Source organism: Carettochelys insculpta, chromosome 24, assembly GCF_033958435.1.
Source record: "Carettochelys insculpta isolate YL-2023 chromosome 24, ASM3395843v1, whole genome shotgun sequence".
NCBI lineage: Eukaryota > Metazoa > Chordata > Testudines > Carettochelyidae > Carettochelys > Carettochelys insculpta.
The window spans coordinates 7,596,673-7,605,147 of NC_134160.1; positions in this window are offsets into that span (position 1 = coordinate 7,596,673).

The window sequence follows — 8,475 nt, forward strand, 5'->3', positions numbered from 1 at the left end:
AAAGCGAGACAACAAACCTTCCTCAGCCTAGTTCAAGACAAAAATCTAACATGTCCACATGAGCGAGGGTGTAGACCCTTTAGAGATGCCAATCTGAGCCCAGACAGGGGAATAACATTATAAATGTACCAATATATGTATCTTATTTGTTTCTTTTCATCTCATAGACCATGTAGGAATGTACCTATGGTAACACCTACTATAAGTTGCCACCTGACCTTCCTGAAGACTAGGAATTGGACTTTAAACTATCTTCTACAAGAGAAGACTTATAATACCTTTGTATTCACATGTAAACTTGAGCCATGGGAGCAGCACTTAAGTAATCTTTTAGATGATCAGCTTATTTGCACTCATTTTGTCTTGCTGCTAGCATCTCTCCAGTGGTCTTGGGGAATGCCCAGCCCTTTTGCTTCCCTCTGCCCATTGGCACCCTATATAATCCATGGTAATCAGCTGTCCATCAGTTTCACTGATCCTAACAAGCAAAGCGATACCCCACCAGCTGTGCCACCCTGCGCTTGAATCTACACAGAGTCAGACTTCTGTTCCTTCACTCCCCTCTCAGCCCTACAGGGCCGGCCCAGGGCACAGATAATGCATGAGAGGGCTGAGTGAAGAAGTCTGCAATGCCACTGCCTGAGCCATCCAAAATGGACAGCTCAACCAACCCTGCACCATCAGTATTTGTCTGAGGTCATTTCTAGTGCAGTAGCGCCAAGAGGCCCACACCAGAACAGGGACCCATTCTACCGACTCTGCACATGCCCTCTGCTCCCCATGCCCTTGAGAGATTCCAGTCAAAGGCCCTGAACCTGCAATGTGATGGACCCATGGACCAAGGTCTGCTTGCAGGCATCACAGCCCAGACTCAGGTTCTCAAACAGGACTGCTACCGGCCCCTTTCACAAGCACAGGAATTCTATCATCACCCTCCTGTAACATTCAACAAGTGGGCGATTCTCCCCTGGCCTATTCCAGAGGGCCCCCTGGACACACCCAACCCTCACTGGGCACTTGATCTGTCCCTCTCTTGGAAAGGAGATCAGCATGGGAACTGAGCCAAGCTGGGTTTAAACCCTGGTGTGATAAGACAGGGGACGTCATCCCCAGTTGACTTGAAAAATAAATCCTGGAGCCTCATTGACACAAAAGCTCCATGTGTGCTGGGGGGTGCGGGATGGGAGGGCGTTTTCTTACCAGGCTTTCTACCAACTGACTTCTCACACACTCAGAAACTGTATCCGCGCTGCAACGCCGGGCAGAGCTACAGGCAATTTGCTAAAAAGGCTGTACAACTGCCTGGTGTTCCTTGGCCTGACACAATGCCCTCTGTCCTGCCCCTGCAGACTGCTGGGGGCCCAGGCGGGTTCTTGAAAGGAGTGGCCACAACTTCTCCCCCTCTCTGCCTTACATCTGCAGAAAGACAGTGTGATCCTGATGCCCACGGCCAAGGACCACCTATGTCTGGGAGGGCAGGTGTTCCTGTCAGGTGTGCTGATGCTTCATCTCCTAAGAGGACACTTCTTGAAGGACCATAACACGCTGTGGAACAGCTTTAAGCTCCCCCAGATCCATGCTACTCTTGTAACTGCATGTGCCGGGGCGGGCTGTGGAAAAGCAGTGGCTGTTTGTTTTCAGTGGGAGGTGGAAGTGAGGGCAATGCACTCTGGGACGACAACATCAGACAGCCACAGCCACAACCACTTGCGGCACACTGCAGGAACTGTGGGACAGGTACCCACAATGCACTGCCATCACAGTCGAACCTAGCAAAGGGAATGGGGACACACTCTGTCAACCTTCCGAACACGTGGGACACCCACCATCGGCTTTACAAAGTCTAGTGGTAAAAAGTCAACATGAATAAATTCAACTATTTCCTCGTGCACACATAGCACCTTTGGCAGTTCGTTGGCCACCTGTGGGGACGGGGACACAAGTCTGGAAGCTAGGACAAAGTCACCTTAGTGCAGGCTGCATGACGAGTATCACCCTCTTCCATCACTGTGGTGGTGAACTGTGCACCTGCTTCTGTACTGTAAATGAGCAGTTCCTGGTCAGTCACATTACCCCTACCCTTGACCTTCCACCAGCTGTACCACATGGGGGCTTGACTCTAAACACACCAGAGTCTCCAGGGGCAGATCTGAGGACCCCTGCAGCAGCAGGCCAGCTGAGTGCATTCGATAGGTGCTTGCTGTAGGATCTCAGGAAGATCCCAGTGCACCATGGCCAGATCTCCACCAGTGGCAGTTAAAAGGTTTTGTTTGCTCTGGTAACGGGAGGCCCGGCCTGGTGGTTTCCATTCTAGCATATTTACTCTTGGCTTCTCGGCCACTGGAGTGAAGCTGATAGATCTTAGTTGCGTTTGATGACTCTCAGCCGCATGACCTGCTGTGCACTATTGAAAAAGGAGGATGCTGGTAAAACCTGTATTGGTTCCAGAAAGCGTAGTGGGCAAAAGTTTGGCTCTAGCTGCAAAGCTCAACCCTTATCCCTCCTTAATGACCTGTGCCCCTTTCTTCCCCTTCTCTAACAGACCCCTCCATTCCCCTCTTGTGATGTGATCCCCCAATAATACCTTCAGCTTCCTTCCCATCCCTCAGTTACGTCCCAGCTCTTCCCCGCACACAACCTAGAAATGGGAACTTCACCTGCAAGTTGTCTTGGAGGAACAGGGCTGAGAGGTGGTGTTGGTGAGGGAATCTTATGATGGGAAGGGCATGAGAGGGTCCAAGGAAAGCCAGAGGGTTAGCGATCAGGTCCAGGGAAGGGTCAGAGCCATGTGGAAACCTGGGTACATTTCCTGATTTAGGACAGACGGATGGACATGCCACACATACACAGTGCCAACAAATAAAGGAGGCAATACCTCCATGTGGGTTTGATCTCACCAAGGCCCAGGCAGTCACATCCCAACCCACAGGGCAACATTTCCACACTATGGGGATAACCTGAAGCAACACGAACACAACTGCCTGCAGACCTGCCCTGCAAGAGGAATGGAAATGAGGCTAAACTCAGGTATATGGGTCAAATGCCTCCACATCCTGGGCTCTGCCAGACAGTCAGCAAAAAATAATAATTAAAAAAGGCAGATTTGCCTAGTGGATAAAGCACAGGCCTGGGAATCAGGAGAGCTAGCTGTTATTCTTGGCTCTGCTACTGGCCTGCTGGGTGACCTTGAGCAACTCATTTCAGCTCCTTGCCTCAGTTTGCCCATCTATAAAACGGAGCAATACAGCTCTTACCAAGGTGATCACACAAAGTGTTCTGTAAAGAATTAGGAACTATTATTATTAGTACAGGTTTCACTTCCCTGGTCCAGCACCCTCTGGACCTGAGAGATCCCTAACAAGGGAATTTCCCAGACCAGGGAGCTCAGGCCTCCAGGCTCATGTAGGGTGGCCACTTCACTTGGCCCGTGCCCTCTTCCTGCCCCCAGGCTGCCTGGGCGTGCTCCATTCATGGCAGTGGGGCTCCCTACCCCAGTTCCCTACTGTGGGGCTGCTAACGGGGCTCCCTGCCACGACTGGGGCTCTGCTCTGACCTGCCAGCCAGACCAGGTCTGGGCAGCTGGAGCTTTCTGGTCCAGCAACATCCACGAACCTGCCAGACCATAAATGTTGCCAGATGAGAGAGTTTCAACCTGTACCTCTCCTTTCACTTCCCTCTGAAATGAGCTGGCAAGTCCTCGATTGCTCAATGGAAACCAGCATCTTCCTGTGAAGTCTAGAATAGCTGCAGCCTCTGTCGTTCCCGGTCGTCACAGGGTGATACATTCTGAACTAGGAAATGCACGGAGCATTTCAGAGCTGAGAATAAAGAATTTGAATTGATGTACGTTCAGAACCCCTCCCGCTCCTTCCCTGTCTCTCCTTCCCTCACCACTCCCCAAAGAAGAAACCCACTGCTGCATCGCAACTACAGTAAAAGAAGCATTTAGCCCAGAAATGGAGGCTGCACTCCAGTTAACAGGAAACTTACAAATGAAACTAACATAAATGAGGTTAAACTCAACTGTATGTGGCAAATGCCATCACCGACCAGGCTCTGCAGATCATTCGGTATAAAAACAGGATTCAGGCAGCGTTGCCTAGTGGATAAAGCACTGACCTAGGAATCAGGAGAGCTAGCTGTCGTTATTCTTGGCTCTGCCACTGGCCTGCTGGGTGACCTTGAGCAACCCAAGTTCAGCTCTGTGCCTCAGTTTCCTCATCTGTGGCATTAGCGAGATCTTACAGGCTGCCTGAGGAAACTGCCCACGTTCACTGGCGCAACCAGACAGGACTTGCAATTAGCAGAAATTCTATTAATAGACCAAGCGAAGCTGATGAAACCACTATCGCTGGCTGATGTCAAGTGGTAATTCTGGGGTTGCAAAGCTAAAAAAGGACAAGATGAAACCCCCAGGAGGCACTTGCTAAACCCTGACAGGTGCTTGGAGCATAGAATGCGACCAGCAGGTTGCAGAGCAGTAATGCCCGAGGATGTGACTAAATCACATTCTCCCCCTCTCCCAGAAAGGGTTCTCCAAATTCCTGCCTACAATCTGGCTGCAGCCTCTCGGAGAAGAAAAAACACAGAAATCAGCTGTCATGGGTATATTAGGGGAAATATCTCCAAAGGAATTAATGCTAAAATCCTCGGTCTATAGCACTGGGATTCTCCTGATTAAAAAAGAAACCTGTGTCGATAGAGCCAGTACCTCTCTGAAATGTAGCACGCTCTTAGAAAAGGGCCCCACAGGTCCAGACACCAGGGTTGTATTCCTGGCTTCTGGGACTTGGCCTAGGGTCAGGTGGGTTAGGAACTTCTAAATTCTATTCCCAACTCTGCCATGCTGGTTCCATATATAAGCCCCTTCATGCCTCATTTGACTTACCAGCCAAACAGGAACAATCCAAGCCAAGCTCACATGGGAGGAAGCAATGTCCCTCCACCGTGTACATTGGACAAACTGGACAATCTGCACCAAAGGATGAATGGACATAAATCCGACAACAGGAACTGGAATACACATAAACCCATAATGGAACACTTTACCTCCCTGGGCATTCAATAACAAATCTGAAAGTAGCCATTCTTCTACCAAAGGGTTTCACAACTAGATTACATGGGGAGACGTCTACATTGGAATTTATTTTCAAGTCTGATACATTTAACCTGAGGCTTAACAGAGATCTCAATTATCTTATGCTTTACAAAGGCAATTTCCCCACCTTTGATATTCACGTGAATCGCACCCACTCCACTTAATTGATTTCTTCTGCTGGCCCTGTTACTGACAGGTGACTTTCTTTTTCTCTCCTCCTCCTTACCCAACTCCTGCACTATATAAACCCTAGATTCTTGTTATCTACTCCAATCTGATGAACTAGGTCCTAACCATGTCAGCTCATTACCCAATAAATAAATTTGTTTGTCTTTAAGGTGCTACAGGACTGCTTAGTTTTTGTTATGCTACAGACCAATACAGCTCCCACTCTGAGACTATGGGAGGAAGAGTGAGCAGCTGTCAGAGGTGATGTTTGCAGGCTACTTGGATGATCCAAGGATCTCGCCCTTGGCATTCCTCACACACCATCAGTTACCATCAGTGTGGCATCTAGGTACCAATGTCAGGAAGGAGCATTGTTTATCTCACATGCAAAGATCCTCCACTGGCCAGCGTGTTTTGTTTTAGCCTGTCACTTACCATGCTGCTGTTGATCTCTCAGAAACGTCTCCGGACCCTGTATTTCTACCATGGTCATGGAAGGGAGGTTGGTGCAAAAGAGTGGATCACACATTAGACCTTAAGGAGAGTCTGGTTGATCTGATATGTGGAAAAAGCTCTCACGAGCCATATGTGATTGTAGGGCTTGGTTTGCCATAGATGCCGCTTACCTGCTAAGACTTGTAAGCAGAACTGGAGCAGGGTGGATACAACCCCCCGTAGATACTTCCTTGTCACAGGAATTCCATATTTGCAGCTATTCTACTATCTTGCCCAGCCAGAAAGCATTTTGCATGGGGGCTGGGGAAAGCTGGTGGATTTGCAGCAGAGTAAGAAAACCCTTCACTATGTCACTGGTTTGAATCCAGCCAGGGTGAGCCATGTTTGAAAGTCACTATGCAAGACAAGGGAAAGCTACAGGAAAGGAGAACCTGTATTCTCCGCACATTTAGGAGGCTCTTCTCAGTAACCTGGAGGACTTCACAGGAAACTGGACTCTAGAGAAACCTTCAAGTGATATTCCTCAACATCTGTCCTGGCCCAAATTGTCCACCTGAGTCAGACACGACAGCACCAAAAGAAAGCTTTTCCTAAACTTCCCCACTCATCTTCATTCCCACGTGCTCAGCAGTTCTTCCTTGCAAAGGCATGAAACCCCTTCTTAGCCCAGCCCCAACCAACTGCAGGAGAGACAGTTATCATGGATAACAAATTAAACCACTCCAAGGGAGGTCACCAACTTTGGTTCTTCTCCACCTGAGATCACTTAATATTTACCTAAACAATTGCACCTGGGCCCTTCCATGAAGCTTAAAAAAAGGCAGCAGATGCAGAATACCAAGAGCTACACTGGAGATAAAATAAGTAGGGTTAGCATATAAACAGAGGACACCTGGGAGAGGGAGTGTAGACAAACGTACTCAGTCAGGGTGTTGCTGAATCCCCATCAATCAGCATTGACAACTATATGTTAGAGGTTGTCCACGAGTTCGTTTACCTCGGGTCCACCATCACTGACACCCTGTCATTGGACACCGAGCTAAATAGCAGGATCGGAAAAGCGGCCACAACTCTGTCCAGACTCAGCAAGAGAGTGTGGAACAACAACAAGTTGTACACTCACACCAAAATGCAAGTCTACACAGCCTGCATCCTCAGCACCCTCCTTTATGGCAGCGAGACTTGGACCCTGTATGCCCACCAGGAAAAGAGGCTGAACATCTTCCACTTGCGCTGCCTCAGGCGCATCCTTGGAATATCATGGAAGGACAGAGTGACCAACACCGCCGTCCTAGAGCAAGCTGGAATCCCAGCCATGTACACCCTCCTCAGGCAGCGTCGGCTCCGCTGGCTTGGCCACGTCCACAGGATGAATGATGGAAGGATTCCAAAAGACATCCTGTATGGTGAGCTAGCCTCTGGCAAAAGACCTCCTGGACGCCCCCAGTTGCGCTACAAAGATGTCTGCAAGAGAGACCTCAGAGAGGTAGACATCGAGCTGGACAACTGGGAAGAACTAGCAAACGACCACAGCAGATGGAGGCAGGGGTTACACAAGGGCCTTCAGAAGGGCGAGATGAGGATCAGACAGCTAGCAGACGAGCGAGCGCACAGAAAGCACAATAAGGGACTTGCCAGACACCCACCACATCTGCATGTGATGCAGCAAGGACTGTCACTCTCACATGGGTCTTCATAGTCACAGTAGACGCTGTAAATGAAGTCCTAAATTGAAACTATAAAGGGCACGATCCATAGTCTACGTAGACTGAAGGATGCCTACTCCTAACTCACATTGTGTTAATGTGTCACAGTGTATATATACAGATACTCTCCCTCTCTGGGGTGTCCTCTTTTTTGAAAGGTCAAATATGGTAACCCTGAAATAAATACAATTATTCAAAGCCAAAAATTCTTACTAAAATGTGCCACTGCATAGCAGTGCCCTCTATACACACAGTAACTAATGCCTAACACCAGGCACTGGAGACACATAACTATTAATACCTTATTGTACAGATACATGGGAACAGTTAAGTGACCTGGCCAGGGCTACCTCCTGCATCAGTACTAGAGAAACACAGCCTGCCCCACCCTTCCCCACCCCAGCATTCAGTGCCATACACAGTCCTTTCTATAGCTAAGTACTCACATGGGCCATCACTGAAGCATCTGACTTTCTGGAACATGCTGCTATTGTAATGTAGTTTGTTCGATGACCAGACCCCTTCCCCTTTGGTTTTCCTACAAACAGTAATTATCCTTTTAAGATTAAAATCTGAGTTTCTGGATTTATCATCAGATGAAGTGAGCCTCTGCTCACAAAAGCTCATGCTCAAAACTTTTCTGTTAGTCTATAAGGTGCCACAGGACCCTTCGTTGCTGTTACATTAATACCATGTGAGTTGTTAGATACTGACACAGATCCACTTCCACTCAGGGTGCCTTTTTTTTTTTTTTCCTTCTTATGGCAACTTTAGCTGAAAGGTGCTGGTTTTCACATGATCATAGCCAACATTTCCATTGGTTTGAATTACATTAGACAGGTTGGGGGGCGGGGGAGGCTCCTAATTGCAGGGGTGGAAAGTGGTGCCTGATGTAATAAGTTTACTCACCCCTGGAATAAGGAACAGATCACTCACTGATTGTTCGATCTGGGCATTCCTGCTGAAGCATCTATACACAGTATATACATAGAAATTGACCTCTCAGGCATGTCCAACCCACGGCCCTGGACAGCTAGTAACGCGGCC